Genomic DNA, 21,596 nt, shown 5'->3' with positions numbered 1-21,596 from the left:
AACGATTCTATCGTGGTGCATCATGCGTTGGTAAACAAAGATGAATAAAATATCTACGTTATGATGTGGCAATGTGTAGCTAAACTAACTTGGCTTGTCTCCCTAATCCCTCTAAACATTCTATTGGAACACAGTTGATTGATGCCTGATTGCTTAAACATTTGCGTCTTTGTCACTGGAATTTGATGATACAAAGGACTCTATAAAGCAACCATGTAAACATAGGTCAGCTGTAAAAATAGTTGCAGCGTGTGCCCAATTTCCTGAATGAGGCGTCTGTTTGTGATTACAAATCAATGAAAGGTTGAATTCCAAAGCTGAAACTACAAAAGGATCAGACACTGTAAGGAATTTTATAAAGCTGTTGCACCACTTTTCTGGCGTTAATCTCTCTTGTTAATGTATTGCGCCAAATTCATAAAGCATTTGCCACACTTTTGGTTCTGACAGTGACTCATGCACTAGGTAATTCCTAAAGAGGTTGTAAACTCTGAAAAGAAAGGAAACAAAAAACCCCTGTAAGACAAAGGCATAATGAGCTAGTATGCATCGCATGCTAGCACATTATGTAATGCTTACCTTAGAACGAAGCTGTTCCAGTGGCGTCTGCACACCGCTGACATCGCTGACATTTTCCTCCGGGTTTGCAGGCTCCAGAGCTGTGATTGGCTGGAGCCACGATGACATCACTCCTGTGCATGCGCGTGGGAGCTGCCGTTTATGGCATGGGCCTCGGTAGGAACGGCACCCGTGGCCGCTCCTTCAGAGCACATACGCCAGTGATGTCCCTGGCTGCATGTGATGTAAATATCTCATAAACAGTACATGTATAGGAGATATTTTCACTACTTTTAGGTAGGTCTTATTTTCGTCTCATTAGTACAGATTTCGATGGGGAAAAATCTTATGAGCAAGACTAGGCATGCTCAGAGATGAAAGAACACATACAAAGCAATCCAACACATGACATCACTTCTGAAGTAGAATTCTGTCGTACGGGAAAATTCGTCTGCAGTCTAGAGCACATTCCAACCAACAGACACCACTCTGGACAAAAGACGGACGACCGGTCGGCGGAAATTCGTTGCGTGTGTACGAGGCTTAAGGCCCCTTTCACACATACAGTTCGTTCAGTTCATCAGTTCAGTCACGTCAAAATGTATCAGTTTTTCATCTGTTTTTCATCCATTTTTCATCCGTTTTTCATCCGTTTTTAGTCAGTTGTCATCCGTTTTTCATCCGTTTTTCGTCAGTTATTATCCGTTTTTCCTCTGTTTTTCGTCAGTTGTTATCCGTTTTTTATCCCTTGTCATCCGATTTTTATCCGTTGTCATATGTTTTTCATCTGTTGTCATCTGTTTTTCGTCAGATCTGTTTTTTTTGACGGATGAAAAATATTCATTCATCCGTCCAAAAATCGGACATTGACGGAAGCGGATGAAAACGGATGTTAACGGATGATCATCCGTTGTCATCCGTTTTTACATGGAGAAAACAGGCGCCACACTGAGTGCAGTATGTCAGGATCATACGTTTAATAGACAAAGTGAACAGGTACTCACAAGCGGTGTAATAAAAACAACATGGCAGTATTGCAAAGTGAAATGATGATCCCAATGTCCGGATTCAGGATGGCACAAGCGGTCTCGAAGCCCTGGGCAGTAGCGAATGGAGGATCGATACTTCCCATACACTAGGGACACAGCACCGGCCGTTCTGACGTCACTTCCGGGATGCGTACTGGCGCCGGCGACGCGTTGTCGGAGCATGCGCTCCTTCCTCAGGCCGATAAAGCGCCATTTTGGACAAGGGCTTAAATGGGCAGAGCGGCAGAGCCAGCTGGGTCCTAAAGGTGCCATAATTCTTGCTCAAAAGAAACCCTCTATAACACTGGACTGGGGCTATGTGCATTAAGAACATACAACCAATCAGTAGTCAACAAAAATGCAATGATCAACAATGGTCAAATTACACTTACATAAGAATATATTTAAAATTAATTCAGAAAAAAATAAAATAAATACAGAAAAAAATAAATAAAATAATAAAAAAAAAAAAACCTTATACTATGAATCAAAAAAAAATATATATTTTTTTAAAAAATATATTGTACCTCACATATGTATACATCCCCATATTGTTACACATAGGGACATATTATCATAGTGCAGTAATATAATTTAATATAAATACATATATTTTACATAGAGATGCATTGATGTCTGTTTTTCATCCGTCAACGGATGGATGAAAAATTGACAAACGGACAGCATTTGTGAAAGGGGCCTAATACTGCTAGCAGAGTCAGGGATGTAAATGGATTTAATGGAAGTGGGTGTGGCACTGCCTTTCAGTTAAGTGACTAAATTTAGTGTGATTACTAAAATAAATTACAAATTCATAAATTTATGAAAATTATGCAGCCAAGTGTGTGCTTACTCCATTCAGAGAGACTATGCAATTCATCCAAACAATATATATATATATATATATATATATATATATATATATATATATATATATATACAAAGATATAAATGGATGTAAAAAAAGTGTCAAGTGCCGTGTCAATAAAGTAACAAATACTAAGTAGCAATGTTGATTTGAAAATAGAGTTGATTCAAAAAGTGACATGCGCAAAATCGATGATCGTGAGTGCATATATTATTATACAGCTCTCGCAGTATACGGGTGGTCTTCACATGTGCTCCCCCCTGTGTTGACCTCACACACCAGAAGGCTTTCCCATTGTGGGGTATATTCGCATTCACAGGGCTATTGTTGCTGTACACATGCTTCAGATCCAGGGCTGTCCTCTCCTTTATTTGTCTGCCCCTCCAGATCTCTCACATGCAGGGATAACAATAGCAGGCATACCCCATAGTGTAATATTGTTTTAAAACTTTTCTTTTATTTAAATCGCATATATTGCACTTACATTGTGGAAAAAATACATTCAGCATTTAAAATCAGGAAGTCAGGGACTGTATCTGTGTTCCACGATGACGTCAGTGTGACGAAACATGTATGGTAGAGCCACCAACGTCTCATTTCATCCCTTCCGGTCTGAAGCTGTGGAATGCAGATATGGTCCTGAACTTCCTGATTTTAAAAGCCGAATGTTTCTTTCCACAATGTAAGTGCAATATATGCGATTTAAATAAAAGAAAAGTTTTAAAACTATATCACACTATGGGGTATGCTTGCTGTGGTTATCTCCGCATGTGAGAGATCTGGAGGGGCAGACGAACAAAGGAGAGGATAGCCCTGGATCTGAAGCATGTGCACAGCCATAATAGCCCTGTGAGTGTGAATATACCTCACTAGGGGAAAGGCTTCTGGTGAGTGAGGTCAACACGGGGGGGGGGGGGAAGCATGTGTGAAGACCACTCGCACAATGCAAGAGCTGTATAATATTATATGGACTCACTATCATCGATTTTGCGCATGTCACTTTATTTTTGAATCAACTTTATTTTCAAATCAATATTGCTTCTTAGTATTTGTTACTATATTGACATGGGACTTGACACTTTTTTACATCCTTTTATGTCTTTGTATTTATATATTTTGTTTGGAAGAATTGCATAGTCTCTCTGAATGGAATAAACACACACTGCACTGCATACTTTTCATAAATTTATGAATTTGTAATTTATTTTAGTTATCACTACACTAAATTTAGTCACTTAACTAATAACAAGCAGCACCACACCCACTTCCATTAAATCCATTTAATTATTATAGGCTTACCTATAGGTAAATGTCTGCAGAGGAAGTTTACTTCCTCTTTACATTTTTACATTGTTGCGCAATTAATGCGCCAAAGTCAAAATAAAAAAAACAACAGTTCGTATGTTACGAAAGTGTAGCTAAATAAGACCAAGGGGTTGAATTACTAAAGGCAACTAGACTGTGCACTCTGCAAATGCAATTGAACAAGAGCTAAATAAGTGAGGTAAAGTTTCACTTTGTAAGGAATAACCAATCATATGCAAGAGACATAAGCAAACAGCATTTTATGCTTGAAATTGATTGGATGACGGAAGTCAGCAGAGCTTTTGCTCATTTACTAAGCTCTGGGGCAACTGCACTTTGCAAAGTGCACAGTCTATTTGCCTTTAGTAAATTAACCCCCAACTCTCTTTTGTCATACAGAGAGAGAAACACATGCAGATAGATATAGCAAAGTCCTCCCGCGTGCATTCAAATGATGCAGCATGTACAAGTTCTAGGCGGGTACATGAATTTGGCGCATTCTGCACCACTCTTTCCATTGGATTGTATTTTGAAGGTGACATGCTTTCAAGTAACAGGGACTGAAGTTTGTGCTAAAAATGTAGTCAGAGACTGAAATCGGAACTAAGGTTTACATGTGTGACAGTTATTGTCACCCTTTTGAAAAGTAATCCAGGATAGATCAGTTTTTAGAGTTGTTTGACTGGTGGTTGGCAGTGGCGGCTGGTGCATTTGGGGCGCAGGGGCGCCACCCCCCGAACCAATGCGTCCGGCCCCCTAATCTACATGTAGGGTGCCTGGGCATGGAGTTCAATGGGGCTTTTTTTTTTTTTTAACTACGTGATTAGAGCCAGAGGCTCTCACAGGCTAAAAAAAAAGGGTGGGCTCGGGGTGCAGAGCACTGCGCTCTGAGCCCACCCAGTTGTGTGACAATAGTGAATGGAAATTTGCTATTGTCACACGGATCCTCCTCCTGGCCAATCAGGAAGCGGGTTCTGAGACCCATTTCCCGATTGGCCAAAAGGAGAAGCCATGCCATTGGGCATGGGGGAGGAGACACAGAAGACAGGGGGAAGAAGCCGCCGCCGCCACTGTCGCTGTCGCTCATGTCCAGACAGGGTGAGTGATCCTGTCCTGTCCTGGGGGTCCTGTCCTGCTGTGGTCCGGGGTTGTGCAGCCTGGTGTGGTCCGGGGGGGGGGGGGGTATGGTGTGGTCCGTCTGCCACCCCCCCGGCCCATGGAGCACCAGCCGCCACTGGTGGTTGGAAGACAATATGTCACCCTCTAAATGCCACACCACTGCAGAGCTCCCAACTCTCCCTCATTACGAGGAACATCCCTGATTTAGAACAAAGTCCCTCTGTCCCTCTTTCCTCCTCATTTGTCCCTCATTTTGGTCTGATCTATATAATTGTAAATATAATGCACTATTTAACTTTCAAAAAATGTTTTCAAGTGCTAAACCTTTTATCTAATTTTTAAATTGCTGCATTTGTAAATTTCAGAAGCCATTATTAAGGAAAAGTAGCGGTTAAAAAAAAAAAAAGTGTGGGTTTAACTAATCAGCTTTGTTGTAAAATTCTCCTTTAGGGGGCGTGACAGGGGATGTATCCTATGCCTACGTACTTTTGCTAATAGACGTCCCTTGTTTGTATCACAAAATGTTGGGAGGAATGCCACTAGGTTGCATCCGCATGCATTACACAGGGGTTGGGGATCTTTACCTGACCAGGGTTATAATGTTTTGCTGCAAAGAATCGCAGCCTCTGTATGTGTGCACCCTTTCTTTGTAACCTGGGGGGGCAGTATACATGTGGCTCAACTGCCTGGTTTTACACCCTCAAACACAAGTGTAAACAAGCCCTTAAAGGAGTTGTAAAGTCAGGAAGGTTTTTTATCTTAATGTATTCTATGCATTAAGATATAAAGCCTTCAGTGTGTAGCAGCCCCCCCAGCACCCCCTAATACTTACCTGTGCCCCCTCTCTGTCCAGTGATATCCACAAGTCCCTAGGCTGTCCTGGAACTCTCCCTCCTGATTGGCTGAGATACAGCTGCGGTATCATTGGCTCCCGCAGCTGTCAATTAAAGTCAGTGAGCCAATCGGGAGAGAGAGGAGGCAGGGCTGAACAGCAAAACCGACTGCACAGAGGAGGTAAGTATAACATGTTTGTTATTTTATCCACTTAAGCCCCGGAAGATTTTACCCCCTTTCTGACCAGGCCCTATTTTGCGATTCGGCACTGCGTGACTTTAACGGACAATTGCACGGTCGTGCGATGCTGTACCTAAACGAATTTGAAGTCCTTTTTTTCCAACAAACAGAGCTTTCTTTTGGTGGTATTTGATCACCTGTGCGATTTTTTGATCATGCGCTATAAACAAAAAAATAGCGTAAATTTGGAAAAAAATAACAATATTTTTCACATTTTTTTTATATGAAATTCCCCAAAAAAATTTAAAAATCAAAATTTTTTAACATTTTTGGCCAATTTGTTTTCTGCTACATATGTTTCATAAAAAAATCGCAATAAGCGTATTTTGATTGGTTTGCGCAAAAGTTATTGTGTTTACTAACTACGGGAAAGATTTTTGTCATTTTTGTTGTTTTTTTTTTTTTTAACGAGTAATGGCGGCGATCTGCGATTTTTTTTGCAGGACTGCGACATTGCGGCGGACAGATCGGACCCTTGACTAATATTTTTTACACTTTTGGGGGTACAAGTGACATTACTACAGTAATCAGTGCTATACATATGCACTGTTACTGTAAAAATTACACTGGCAGTGAAGGGGTTAACTTTATTGGAGAGGGAGGGGTTAAGTGTGTCCCTAGGGGCATGCTTCTAACTGTGCAGGGATGTGGCTGTGTGTGTAACAGCAGAGATCAACGGTCCTACATAGCAGGAACGAATGATCTGTACTGTTACACAGGGGAGAATGACAGGCGGCTGTGTTTAAATTAGCCATCTGCCTTTCTCCCTCCGTAACTGACGATCGCGAGTGACCGGCGGGCATCGGGTCCGCCGGTCACTCGCACGGAGGTGTCCGTGAACAAGCGGGGGCTGGAGCGCGCCTCCGGCGGCGCGCGCTCGCCCCCTATTGGCTCACAGGCTAGTGACGTACCGGTACATCACTTTGCCTGCACGGGGCTGACCCGTGCAGGCAAGTGGTTAAAAAGAAAATGAGACTTTACAATCACTTTAAAGCTTATTTCTATAGCCTTTTTCCTCTCAAAAGTGATGTCTTTTGGATCCACTAGCTACCCAAGGGGATATTTTGTCACTGGAAAAGTTATGATGCAATTTTTCTACCAACAACCACAGAAATCTGAAATATCAAGTTTCAAAGGTTTGGGCATTTAAAATACCAAAAATATACAGAATGATTTATGTGAAATTTATACAAAGCCAAAAATATACAGACTGGTTTATGTAAATGTTTTAATGAATTCCATAGATAAACATTTAAGAATGTCTGGAACGTCGTGTTACATTATACGGCTTCTGTACATGCAAATAGTGTTTTGTTGATTTTCTTTTTAAATGAATTCAGATGAGGGTGAGATATGATACAAAGCTGATTTATTTCTGATATGCTGCCCCCTTTATAGGCAGACTCAAGTATATCTGCTGATTTAGCCTAGAGGGTCACAGCTGTGGGATCTATTGAGAACCTTCGGGGGGGACGTAACATATTGGCCACTGCCAATACTTCTTCTTTCTCTTTTCTGGTGGAAGAAATAGGTCTCGTTTTTTTTTGCTGTTAGCATTTTAGACTGGCAATTAATTAGAAAGACATATTATTAAGCACATATGCCAGGGAGAGCTGCGATTTCTGGTGCAAAACACATTACTGGCATTGAAACGCTGAGTTCACTGCCATGGAGAAATTATACACGCATCTCAGACTGGGAAATTAGAAAAGTGTAAGATGTCACTAATGAACAAACGCTTTGCCAAGTCAGAGTGCTAGATGGCTGCTCATTGCACATGGGATTTAGAAAACAATTTTTGATCTTGACAAATTGAAGGTCATTTTTCCATAAGATATGGCAAAGTAATGCATACTTTTTGCCTGTTTGAAAGCCAAACACATGCTGGATAACTAGTTAAGAACTTATTTTCGAATTGAATTTATTCTTCATTAGGGTACTGTCTACTGACAACATTATAACTTGCTGAAATTAGCTTTAGGGCCAATTCACATCATATGCATTGGTCTGAGCTGGGCAGCATTATCAAATGTAATCCCTAAGCAGAAGACAAGGCAATTTGACTTATATTCAATTTTTTCAGTTCAAACCAATACTGGAAAAAGTAGGACAATCTGCGTTTTTCCTCAGCACAGTGTGATGCAACACAGTAAGCCCCTGGTGCCCCTTTCTGAGTGGCAGTGGAGTGCCTGACGCTGGAACACTTTCAGAGTTATCTCCTTCCAACAGTACAAGAAAAGTTCGGGCCTGGGGAGAGAGAGCAGTGCAGAAGCATGTGATCACCAAATGGAGGTTGGGGGAGGGGAATGGGGATTAACTTTCACTGCCACTGATCACAATATGGGGGTGGGTTGTTGGGTTACATTTTTTCTGCCACTGACCACCAATATATTGGGGTTCATTTCACTGCTATGACCCCCAATGCAAGGGAGGGGGGGGTTAACTTTCACTGCCACTGACCACCAATGCAGGGCAGAGAGGCTAAACTTCTCTGTCACCGACATCAAACTGCAGGGTAGGTTAAATTTCACTGCCAGTGACTACCAATGTAGGGGGTTAATAGTACTAACACCAATGCTGGGGATTATTATTAGGTTTACTAACACCGTGGGGAAGGGTATTATTGCGTCCATTGACACCAATGTTGGGGGGTTATTATTGTACTCACTGATGCTAGTCCTGGGGTTATTGTACTCCAAATTCTTCTAACAATATGCTGCAAAAAAATGTGGCAGGATCAATATTTTGGGATGTTGGGGTACGAATGTACTGCTATTGTGCAGCCCTCTGAAAGTGTCAGAGGCTGCACTTAAGACTCTCTATATTTTCAAGTTAACCACCACTGTACTAAACAGTTGAATAACATGCAATTTTGTGACATTTCAGTAAAATACACTACATTACCAAAAGTATTGGGACTCCTGCCTTTACACACACATAAACTTTAATGGCATCCCAGTCTTAGTCCGTAGGATTCAATATTGACTTGGCCCACCCTTTGCACCTATAACAGCTTCGACTCTTCTAGGAAGGCTGTCCACAAGGTTTAGGAGTGTGCCTATGGGAATGTTTGACCATTCTTCCAGAAGTGCATTTGTGTCTTTATAGACCTTGCTTTGTGCAATGGTGTGCAGTCATGTTGGAACAAGAAGGGGCTATCCCCAAACAGTTCCCACAAAGTTGGGAGCATGAAAATGTCAAACATGTATTGGTATGCTGATGCCTGAAGAGTTCCCTTCACTGGAACTAAGGGGCCAAGCCCAACCTCTGAAAAACAACCCCACACAATAATTCCCCCTCCAACAAATAATTTGAACCGGTGAACAAAGCAAGATCCATAAAGACATGGATGAGCGAGTTTGGGGTGGAGGAACTTGACTGGCCTGCACAGAGTCCTGACCTCAACCCGATAGAAAACCTTTGGGATAAATTATAGCAGAGAATGTGAGTCAGGCCTTCTCATCAGTGCCTGACCTCACAAATGCACTTCTGCAAGAATGGTCACGCAGTCCAATAGACACACTCCTGAGCCTCCTTCTTCTTCTGTACAACCACTCTGCTGAAATCTTTTTTCTGATCTGTGTATTTTGATGGCGGGAAAGTCTCCCTGCTATAAGAATATAATGACACAGCAGGGAGGATTAAAAGTGGGGGATATCAGGTCAGTTTTTTTCATTTAAAGCGGTTGTAAACCACTGGCCTTTTTTTTATGGGAGCCTGCAAGGTAAAGCCATAATTTATTTTATTATTTCAGGTACTTATATAGCGCTGTCAATTTACACAGCGCTTTACATACACATTGTACATTCACATCAGTCCCTGCCCTCAAGGAGCTTACAATCTAAGGTCATAATGTGCTAGTATGCATCGCGTACTAGCACTTTATGTTAAACTTACCTTAAAACCAAGCCCTCCTGTGCCAAGAAGTCAGCGATGCAGGGGCTCTCATCTTCACTCGTCTTGCTTCCGAGTTCGCAGACTCTGGCTCTGTGACTGGCTGGAACCACAAAGACATCACTCCCACGAGCATTCGCATGCTCCCACAGCACAAGGCTTTGAAGGAACCGCATGGGTGGCGGTTCCTTTAGAGCGCATGTACCAATGATGTCACTGGCTGCATGTAATGTAGGTATCCCCTAAACGGTGCACATTTAGGAGATATTGCACTACTTATAGGTAAAAGCAAAAGATGTAAGTTTACTTCCACTTTAACTTGTTGGTTGAATTACAAAATGGACACATTTAAGCCAGCCATACCTAGATCAAAATTTTACTGATTCAGGGGGAACTGGCAGCATTTTTTATCCATCTATGGGCAGGCATGTTGTACTGAGGCTGATCTATAGATCAACTTCAGTACAACAAGCCATACTGGGTTTTTTTTTTCCATCACTGCCGGCAGCTATCATCATCATTGTATTCTTTTTTTTTTTTTTTTTCCAACAATCATTGTATTCTGATGGAGGAGAAACCTCCTACTATCAGAATACAATAGCACAGCGGGAGGGAAACCCCCATCAACACAGACTGTGGTTATGGGGAAATTCAAAATATCCATAAGCTGCACATCATAAAGCAGGCCCATGTGCATGAAGTGAGATATATGGCAGCCTCAGCCCGGACTCCAGCCAGGCTACGCTCCCAACTCGTTTTGCTCCACCGCTTGAAGTTTATTCATGGAGAAGGCGTCCTAGGGGCGGGGCGAAATGTGTTGGGGCGTGTCCTGGCTAGAGTCTGGGCTAATGCTGCCATTCTTCTGACTTTATGCACATGGGTCTGCTTCATGATGTGTGGCTTATGGATCTTTTCCATACACTCACAGCAATCTACTGTACTTGGACTTTACCTCTCTACATGAACAGCTTATAGATTTGGTCTTTTTGGGTCCCTTCGGGATAATTGAGCTATTTTCTTTCCTTTAACCACTTAACGACCAGCCACGTAGATCTACGTCGGCTGACTTTGAGTGGTTATACCGGGATGATGCCTCTAGCTAGAGGCATCATCCCGGTACCGTTGTTTGAAGCCGACGGTCGGCTTTCCGTCGGTAACGATCGATGCGGCTCGGGAGCCACTCGATCGTTACCCGGGGGGGCGGGAGGGGACGTCCCCCCCCCCTCCCGCCGCCTTCCGCGGCTTTGCTCGGGGCTCCCGTCCCACCGGGAGCCCCGAGCACCCAGCCGGCGCATCCACCGGCTGGATGGAGTCCCGATGAATGCCGGAAACGGCATCGATCGGGTCTCCGATGACGTAACCCGGAGGCGGCGTCCATGACGTCACATCCGGGTTACTGTGCTGCAAAAGGCGGCAGATTTGAAAAACGGCTGTATGCAAAAATGCAGTTTTCGGCGTTTTGCATACAGGGAAGTGTAGTGGAGGGGTCTAGGGTCTTTTAGACCCTCGATCCCTCCATAAAGTGTACCTGTCACACATATTGGTGTCACAAGGGATGTTTACATTGCTTGTGACAGCAATAAAAGTGATCAGATTTTTTTTTTTTTTTAAAAACTGTAATAAAGTTAAAAAAAAAGAAAAAATAAATAGGAAAAAAAAAAATTTAGCCGCCCCAGTCACCGTTAGCTCGCGCACAAAAAAAAACGTATACACAAGTCTAGCCGCAAATGAAATCGCTGTTCAAACCACACATGTGAGGTATCGCCGCGATCGCCAGAGCGTGGGCAATAATTTAAAAAAAAGAGCTACACTCTAACTCTAAACTGGTAACCGTTAAATAAATTTAAAGCGTCGCAGATTGAGATCTCTATTGACCGTAGTTTGTCGCCATCCCACGGGGGGGCGCAATTTTAAACTGTAACATGTTTGGTATCTATTTACTCGGCGTGACATCATCTTTCACAATATACAAAAAAAATGGGCTAACTTTACTGTTTAGTATTTTTTAAATGCAGTGAAATGTGATTTTTCAAATTGTTTCCAAAAAAATGGCGTTTTAAACACCGCTGCGCAAATACCGCGTGACAAAAATTTTTGCAATGACCGACATTTTAGTCTCCAGAGTCTTTGCTAAAAAAATATATATAATGTTTGGGGGTTCTAAGTAGTTTTCTAGGAAAAAATACTGGTTTTAACTTGTGAACAAAAAGTGTCCGAAATAGGGCTGGGGGTAAAGTGGTTAAGCCATGCTTGAAGGAAAGAAAATTGCATAATCTATGCCTTGCTTTAGTCTTTTCAAGTAATTAAAAACACTGTGAATTGGCAGGAACATTTACATTCTTTATAATAGGAAAGTGGGATGTTGTGCCTCTAACACATTGCTAAGATAAGGAGTGGTTGTAGACCATCCTCCAGGGACAGAGCCAGTGTGGAGTTTGGGCTTGTTAAACATCTGTGATAGATAACAATGAATGGAGCATTATAAACATTACTCCTACAGGCTAGGAAAAAATGCCTCGTTACTTGTAGCTTTTTAAGCCGAACTTGTCAGAACCATTTTTTAAAAAAAAAAAAAAAAAAAAAAAAAGCAAATTCTTAGTTTACTCAGTCTGACATTTTCAGAAAATGAGATATAAATTAAAGCCTGACTTTTTTTTATGCTGTTTCAAGCTTCCTATTCTTTCAAAAAATGTCATCCAACATCACCAATTGTTTAAATTGTATCTGTAGCCAAGCCAAATTCTTTTTTTTGGAATAAGTGAAGAAGGATTAGAGCTCTTGAAATTTTTTACTGCTGATAGAAGCTCTGGTGGGGATCTTTCTTCACTGTCTTTCTCTTTGGTAAAAAGATTGTCCCCAGGACAGGAAGTAAGGGGAACTCTTTGCAATTGAGCCCGAAGAGCAGTATTTACTGTACTGACGTTATATACTGAACTATACTGAATTCTGATCTTCACCCATGCTACCCATGGGATTGTACACCCCATTATCACCCATCATACCATAAGAACATACATAAAATATAAAATAAACACACAACAAGGATTGTGGAAAAGTTTAGGCTGCAGTCCCTTTCTTGAGTTTAAAACAATTTATTTAAAAAATGAAATCAAGTTCATCAAATAATAGAGGAAGTCTCAACATATACTCTCCACTTCAACCCTGCTCAATTCCTCCTTCACCATTCAGACATTCCCTTCTCCTCATACCGCAAGACTTTACCCATGCATCTCATTAACGCAGCTAAACTGTGCATACCCCTGCATTGGGGTTCCCCACAAGTACCCTCCATGAAAGAATGGATCAGGAAAGTTGACAAAATAGCAGAAATAGAAGAACTTATTCACATTGCAAAAGACACACCTACGAAATTCTCCTTTACCTGGTCATGTTGGAAACATTTTCAAACAACGGAGAAATATTCGGAATTGGTGGCGGCTGGGAATTGACACTATTCCTTATTAAAGGAAAGGAAGGGACGAAGGGGAAAAGGAAGGAAGGAGAAGAGAGTGAGGGGAAAATATACCCTTTTCTCCTTTTTAATTTTTTTTTTTCTTTACTTGCCACCTTGTTACTTAGGTGATTGGCTCATACACACTATTTGTCTAGGGATCACCCCCCCCTAAAAAAGGGTTGTGAGGGAATTCCCCTATAAATAAATGTTATCTACATTTACAACTTACGATTCCTTTAATTTAAATCTTATCACATAATTCTTTACTCTGAAGCTTATAAAGATAGCATAATTCAACATACCCTAAGATACTTTTGACTAGCAAGACTGCCATCGACACATATGAATACCACTTGGTTCAGGCTCCTATTCTCAATTCTTTTGAATGAACACACCTTCTTTATTCTTGATATTCCCTTGCCTATCTTATCTAGGGGGAAAAAGTGTGCCAAACCAACCGCAGTGTCCCCCCATTCATTATATACTGCTTACCCCCTCCCTACCCCCCCTTTCCCTTCATCTCCTATATGTTTGCTACATGCGTGTTTTGTTAGCTATTGTTTATATGATGAATCGGGTTGTAAAGGATTTCACTTGAAGCTCTGATAAAAATTGTATGCCAATTGTTGATTACTAGATGTATACCATTCCTGTACTTTGTTACTTCTGTTTGTACCTTAATAAAATAAAGTTTATGGATAAAAAAAAAAAAAATGAACTTTAACCTTTAATAAAAAACAGAACCACTGTTAACCATTAACAGACCAACATGCTTAGTCAGGAAGACTCAAGCAGCAATATCTTATACCAACCAAATAACAGTTTACCAACGACTGTCTACCCACAAAGTGGGCGACATTACCCAAAAAGATGGACCTTCGATATTAAACAGAACTGTTGTTAACCAATAACAGACCAACATGCTTAGTCACTAAGACTCAAGCAGCAATATCTTATTCCAAAAGCAACGTACCAACCACTGTCCACCCACAAAATGGGCGACATTACCCACATACTGTAAAGGTGTACCGCGAGGAGGGGAAATAACAAAGGGGAGGGTGGGTTGGAGAGCAGGTCCAAAGGTCCAGAAGGAAGGCTGAGGAGAATCTAGAGGTGAATACACCTCCCGACAGACCTGAGATAGATGCTGACTCCACCCAGTGACAGGCGAGGATATAAGTAAACGGTTACTCATTGGCTAGATTTTTCCCGCCAAAAGAAATCTTCCTAGCAACAGCAGGCAGCAAACAGAAAAAACCTGCAAAGCAGCCATAGATATACAAGTACTTCACAATAAGAGAGCTCCTGATGATGGGCGTGGCACAAAACAGCTGTTGAGCTGAGATATACGCCCGAGGTCCAGCCGCCATTCTATTTTTAGTTTGGAGGCATTCGCAGTAAGTCCATTTCCAATGTTTGCATTATTGTTTTTTCACTTCACAGTCCTTGTTTATAGTATTTCATTGCCAGTATTTGTTTTTAACTGATGTTTGGCTCTGAGTCCATGCTTTTTATCCATTTGTTTTTTTTATCCATTTGTTTATTTTGTTTTTAAATAAATACTACGCTATGAGATTCATTCTCTTCTTATGCTTCATTGTTCATCCTTTTGACCGATATGAATACCCTTTGGTGACACCGTTTTGAATGTGTGGAAGCACATATATTTTTGTCGGTGACAATATTAACTTCCGGAGAGACACTACATTTACAATGCAATGTGTGCTGTCCTATAATTTAGAGAGCTTATAGTTCTGGTGAGTTCGCATTCTTTCTATTTGGTGAAGGATAATCAACATGGGTGACACCTGAGATTATATCAAGCACTGGGAACTACAGCTTTCCTTTGTTCCACTGGGACTTTTTTCGCTTTAACTTTTTTCAGTTTTTTTAATTATTTCACTTCATTATGATTTGAGACATTATTTGTGTTTGTTACACTCAGATTGTGATTTGCAATATCACTCATTATATATTTGCAAAGCGCTGCAACCTTTTATTGATTCATCACTGTTAGTGTTGGTATATTGGCACTGTTTTGCATGCTGCTGACTTTATATTGTTTTGACAGATATTTTTCTCATCTTAACAATCATCATAGTCCTCTATTCAAAGTAAAATTCATTTGTACAACAAATAGGTGTTAGGGGTGACAATCCCATGGGGACACTTCTCCGTTTTATTCTTTCGTGGCCCTGACATTTTATTCAAAACAACAAAAAGATTGTGGGGATAGACACACTTTAACTACTTAACGACCGCCCACTGCCCTCCTGCGAGAACCAACGCAGCTCTACGTCGGTCGCGCGCCTGCAGCTAGGGGACGAGTGCGCGCCGCAGGCAGCGCTCCCGCCTCCACTCTGCAGCGTGGACTCCGACGCACGAGGCAGGTGGCTCTGATTCCCACCTGACATTCCCCGCTGAGAGATAGCAGAACGATCAGCTATTGTAAACACAGCTGACCGTTCTTCACTCTAGAATGATCACAGAGTGCCTGTGATCCTTCTATATAGGATCACAGGTCTCTATGGTCATTCCATAAGCCCCGCCCCTATATAGTTAGAAACATGCCCCTAGGCTCACATTTAACCCAATTGATCACCCACAATGTTAGCCCCTTCCTTGCCAGTGTCATTATCACAGTAACAGTGCATATTTTTAGCGCTGATTAACGTAGTAATGTCACTGGTCCCCCCAAAAGTGTCAAAAATGTCAGTTAGGGGTCCAATCTGTATGCCACAATGTCGCAGCCCTGCTAAAAATCGCAAATCGTCGCCATTACTAGTAAAAAAATAAATAAATAAAAATTATATAAATCTTTCCTGTAGTTAGTAGACGCGATAACTTTTGCGCAAACCAATCAAAATATGCTTATTGCAATTTTTTTTTAAATATGTAGCAGAATACAAATTGGTCTAAAATGTTAAAAAAATGTGATTTTTTAATTTTTTTGGGGGGAATGTTATATAGCAGAATGTGAAATATATATGTATATATATATATATGTGTATATATATATATATATATATATATATATATATATATATATTTTTTTTCAGAATTGTCGCTCTATTTTTGTTTATAGCGCAAAAAAAAAAAAATCGCACAGGTGATCAAATACCACAAAAAGAAAGCTCTATTTGTGGGAAAAAATTACATCAATTTTATTAAGGTACAGCGTCTCACAACTGCGCATTTGTCCGTTAAAATAACGCAGCGTCGAATCGCAAAAAATGGCCTGGTCTTTAAGGGGGAAAATCTTCTGGTCCAGAAGTGGTTAAAGCAGTGTTAAAGCCAAATGATCAGCTTTTATTTATTTATGTAAAACCTTTATCTCAAAGGGAAGAAAAAGAAAACGATTTGCTTTACCTGCTTATAAAGTGTGATCTGGAATTAGGCTGCAATTTATTAGTGTATCTACATCTAAGGCTGACAATACCTGATTCATTCTGTTTCATTCAACCAGCGGGTAGAAGCTTCTTACAGTGCCTGTACGGCGGAACTAAGGCTCTGGGTGTGAGAAGCAGCACAAAGAGCCAATCAGCTGTGCAAGAAGCATGCTGGAAGAAGAAAAGTGCAGAGTGACAAATTGATGTGCTAATTAGTGTGCAGCTTCTCTATTTTGTGCCCAGTCACAGAGTAGGGAGGAGTGTTAGGGCTTGTTTACACTACGTGCTGTGACCTGCATTTTTCTACACTGTGTAGCACTACCCCCATAGGGGGTGCAAATGTCAGGGTTCCCCACTGCTGCACAGCCAGTCACATAGCATTTCCTTCCTGATCCAGACACAGGAATCAGTCCTTGAGCTTGTTTTTGTTGTTAATTAGGGGATAATAGTTTGGATGGGAATTATGGGATGCCCAACTTGACAGTAACAAAACCAGGGACAACTTCCTCCCTTTTTACAGCTTCTCTTGATCCTCCTGCACAATAACTTGATCCTTTGTACACCTCCTCTCGGTTCACCCTTTTGAGAACTAACAGTCTTTTGTTAGCATAGGAACAGCCCCTTACAGGCTAGGAACTCTCAGTCCCTCAGAGAAGTAGCATATGTGGAGTGAACTGCAGACACGGGAGTAAGTCACACATGTGCAAGTCACAAGCAAGTCTCAAGTCTTAACCTTCAAGTCTCAAGCAAGTCCCAAGTTACTGTGGCGAAAAGCAAGGAAATCAAGTCGAGTCCCTGCTAGAAGTCAAGCAAGTCAAGTCAAGTCATTTGTTTTGGTCAAGTCACAAATCAAGTCAAAATACTGATCTACCCCAATTTTCACCTTTAAATCAGTTAAAAGTCAGTGGTCAGGAAAGGTTTTGTTTTATTTTCAACATTAACAAACCTGCTCAGTGCTTTTTTCTTGGCATATTAAAGAAACGCGTTGAATGCCCAAACAGCTCAAAATCCTTTCTCCGGTCATGTTTCAACACCACAGTCACTAAAAACAATGTTAAGTATTTCCATTGTTAAACAGCCAGTGTCCTAAAAATCTGAACACACTGAGGTGTTTTAGGTGACCGTGATGTCAGAAACATAACAGGCACATTCATTTTGCTTTAACACATGTTGAGAAAATGCAAATATTTAATAACTTAAAAAAAGAAAAGTAATTTCGAGTCATATGTCTCAAGTCAAAGTCAAGTGTCAAGTCATGAATACCAAGTCAAAGTCAAGTCGAGTCTTTTATTAATTTTAGTCAAGCAAGTCTCAAGTCCCCCACCTCTGGTGAACTGTATCCTGTAATACCTTCTGCTTCCCTGTATATACTGGCCCCAGCTCTGTTCCTTGCAAAAAATGCTACCCCACCTGGCTGTCACTTCTTTTCAGACCTACTGACTGACACACTGACGATCTCCCAGGGCAATGCTAAAGACTTAAGCACATCGCTGTCTATAAGAGAGATCTGCTACATGTGGCAGTCTCTCCCCTTGTCTGTCCTTGCATCGTGCTGATCTACTCACACTGTCCTTCCTTGCTCATGATGTCTCTCCCGAAAGCCTCCTTCCAACTACCTCCTTTGGTAGAATCCTTCCAGGCCAGCCAACCAAGCTCCAGCCCTCGGCAGGGGTCCCTTAAGGGCCACTGACAGTCTCCCTTAGTACTGCATTCCATCTTCCACCTGACTCCACTGCTGGCATGACTCATGTCTATTTAAAGCGGAATTCCACAATGGCTAGTCTCTGATCTGTCCCGGTTCGCACATACCTGCAAGAAGAAATACTCACTTTTAAAATTTCTTCTCCAGCGTTGCCATCTCTGTTGTGGGCAGCTGAAGCCAGCGCGATCCTCTTCTGCGTCCTCTTCCGTGTCTTCTTCTCCCAGAATGTGCCTGCACCGGCCCCTCGGTCACTTCCGGTGCGACGCCGCATTCCTCCACAGCTTCTGGGCATGCCCAGAAGCTGTTTAGCAGGGAATGCGGCGTCGCCCCGGAAGTGACGAGCGGGGCCGGTGCCGTCGCATTGATTCCTGGGAGCGATGACGTTCAGCTCCCAGGAATCATTGCAAACCAGAAGTGACGGCGCGGGCCGCGGCCGCCGAGGGAGGAAGTGGAAGAAAGGTGAGTATTTCTTTTTACAATTACAAGGTAAGTAAAAAAAATCCTAACTATCCATTTCCTTTTCAGGTGAATAAAAGCAAGCGGATGGCCACAAAATAGATTATGTCAATTTTGTGGCCGGAACTCCGCTTTAAGGGCTCACTTAGTTCCCTGCAATGCCTGCTTCCTGTGGATTAGCTAAGGGTCCCTAAATATGCAAGACAACCCTCCTAGTTTCGCCCACTAATTTCTAGAAAATTCTTCAACCAGGGGGAGACACCAGAGAGCTGCCTGTATGAGTCATCCAGCCCTGAACTCTAATGAACCCTGACCCAGATTCCATGGCTCAGGCTTGGCTCTTAGCCAGACTATAATTTACCTGCCCTATCTCTAGTAGCACACTGGAGGGTGCTACAACTGAATAAACACTGGGGGACATAGAAGAAATCTATTTTATATGTGCCCTGTTCACCCCACAATGCTGGTGTAATGTCTGGCGCATTACAGTTTGGAAAAATATAAGCTTGTATGCTTTTTTCTGCACCACTATGGATGACACGGGATGTCACCATACAGCAGTGCAGTGTGAACTGAAACCTGCATCGCATTTCTCCCTGCACAACACTAAGCTGCATTTTACAGTCTAGACTAGTGTGAACATAGATTACTGAACTGCAGCAGAGAAAGATCAGCTGTGCAAATCTCAGGATTGGATGGACAGAAATTTTAAACCTTTGGCATATGCATTTCATCTTTGTATTACATTGTTTGCCTGCAGTTCAACTTTAAATTAAATTGTAAAAAAAAAAAAAAATCAGACGTTCTGGGAAAAAGTTGGGGTTCAGAAAACTACAATCAGTAGATTCTTTAGATTCAGAACAAGCCGAGACCAAACAAGTGCTGTTTAGTGGTCAAAAAATACATTTGAAATAATTTGCCATGCAAGGCAAAATATCTCACCGTATATAGAAATTCTAATACCATAATGAACATTATTAACTTTACTATTGAGTCATTTCTATGTGTTATATGTGATATATCACCATCCACATAAACATGTCACTTCATCAATTCCTCAATAGCAAACATCTTCCCTGAATATGACACAATTTTCCCTCTCTCTAACTTAACCAGCCATGTCATTGCGTCTTTTTAATGGTGACAGACATTTATCCTAAATGATGTTTGTTTATATATTCAGCCTAACTCTTTGGCCTTTTGTTTCCATAAGCTAAATAGGTCATGGGAAGCTGCTCAACTGGGAGAATGGGAATGAGTGGTTCTTACAATGAAACAGGCATCTTATTAATGTATGAACATATTTCTAAATTAATTTTCTGTTTCTAGCATATTCAGTTCCCATTCTTAATTTTAGAGGGGAAATAAAACTCACTTTGAGTTTGTACTGAATTATTTATTTACTCAACAACAGCATCTTGAATTTACACAGTAACCCAAACTACACAGGTGGTCCTTCTGCAATGTTCAATCAAGTAGCTGTAGAGATTACCATAAACCGATCCCTTCCTTGTTTGATAATGCATAATTGGGCCATTTGACAATCATAGTAATAAGACATCATTGTCTATGACAACCATAGAGGTCAGGGAGAACAGGCTGGTTTAAGAATTTGCAGGAATCCACAGTGATGTGCATATTGCGACAGAATCACCTATATCGTTTGGGCTTAAAAGCAATTTATATATTTGTATATCATTGCAGCACCATAGACTTGCTTCAAATTAAAAAGAGTTACTTTTGAAGATTTATTTGCTCGTCGCCATGTTAATCATTGTTTTATCAATGTGTTGTATTTTACCAGGTTTAGGCCCCTTTCACACTGACTTTCCGATCAGGTCCGCTTGTCAGTTTTTTCAGGCGGACCTGATCAGATGCTCCATGCAGCCCTATCTGATCCAATCCTGACCGTGAAACCGATCTGACAGGTCTGTCTTTGCACAATAGAGATCAACGGATTATCGGCAAAGCCGATATATCGAGGGCCGATTTGCACTTTCCCCGATATATCGGAATTGGCCACCAATGTGGCCGATATTACCGATATTTCAGAAAGTGCTTGTACCGGAGTGATGCCTGCAGCTAGAGGCATCACCCTGTTACTGGCGTCCATAGCCGACGGTCGGCTGTCTTGTAATGACAACCGATGCAGCTGAGAAGCCGCTTGGCTGTCATTGCAAGGAGCCGGAGGGGACCTTCCCCCCGTCCCACCGGGAGACCCGGACAACCAGCATACACGGCCGCTGAAGACCCGATCAAAGCCGCATTCGGCTCTGATTGGCTCTCCATGCAAAAACTCTAAGTGATGTTGTAACATAAATGTAAGAGTAGGGTAGCTTTGCTATGAAGTGATCTGTAGAAATAGTATAATTGTGGATGTAGTGTCATTTTGAGTTATTGAGAATAATTATTTAGTATCAGTCATACACATATGTCCTGTTATTAGCATTTGAAAACGACAAGGCCATTCTCTAGGATAGAGTTGATACCTACATGCCAATAAAAGTCTCTGATGCAAGTAAACAAAATGGTCACCTTCCTGGAGCCACGAAGACGAAATTGTCACCTTCCTGAAGCCTCAAAGGAAACTGCTAGACATCTTGGCTACGAGGGGACAACGAGAGGCTCCAAACGGTCTGCAAGCTTGGATTGGTATCATCAGATCTAAGGAATGTATTTTATCTCTCATAAAAGTTAAAATATTAGTGGCAGGCAGATGAAAGCATGTGTAGAATCCTAGAGAAACACA

This window comes from Pelophylax lessonae (assembly GCF_965119305.1).
Source record: "Pelophylax lessonae genome assembly, chromosome: 6".
NCBI lineage: Eukaryota > Metazoa > Chordata > Amphibia > Anura > Ranidae > Pelophylax > Pelophylax lessonae.
The sequence above is the reverse complement of the archived record's forward strand: the minus strand, read 5'-3'. Positions refer to the sequence as shown.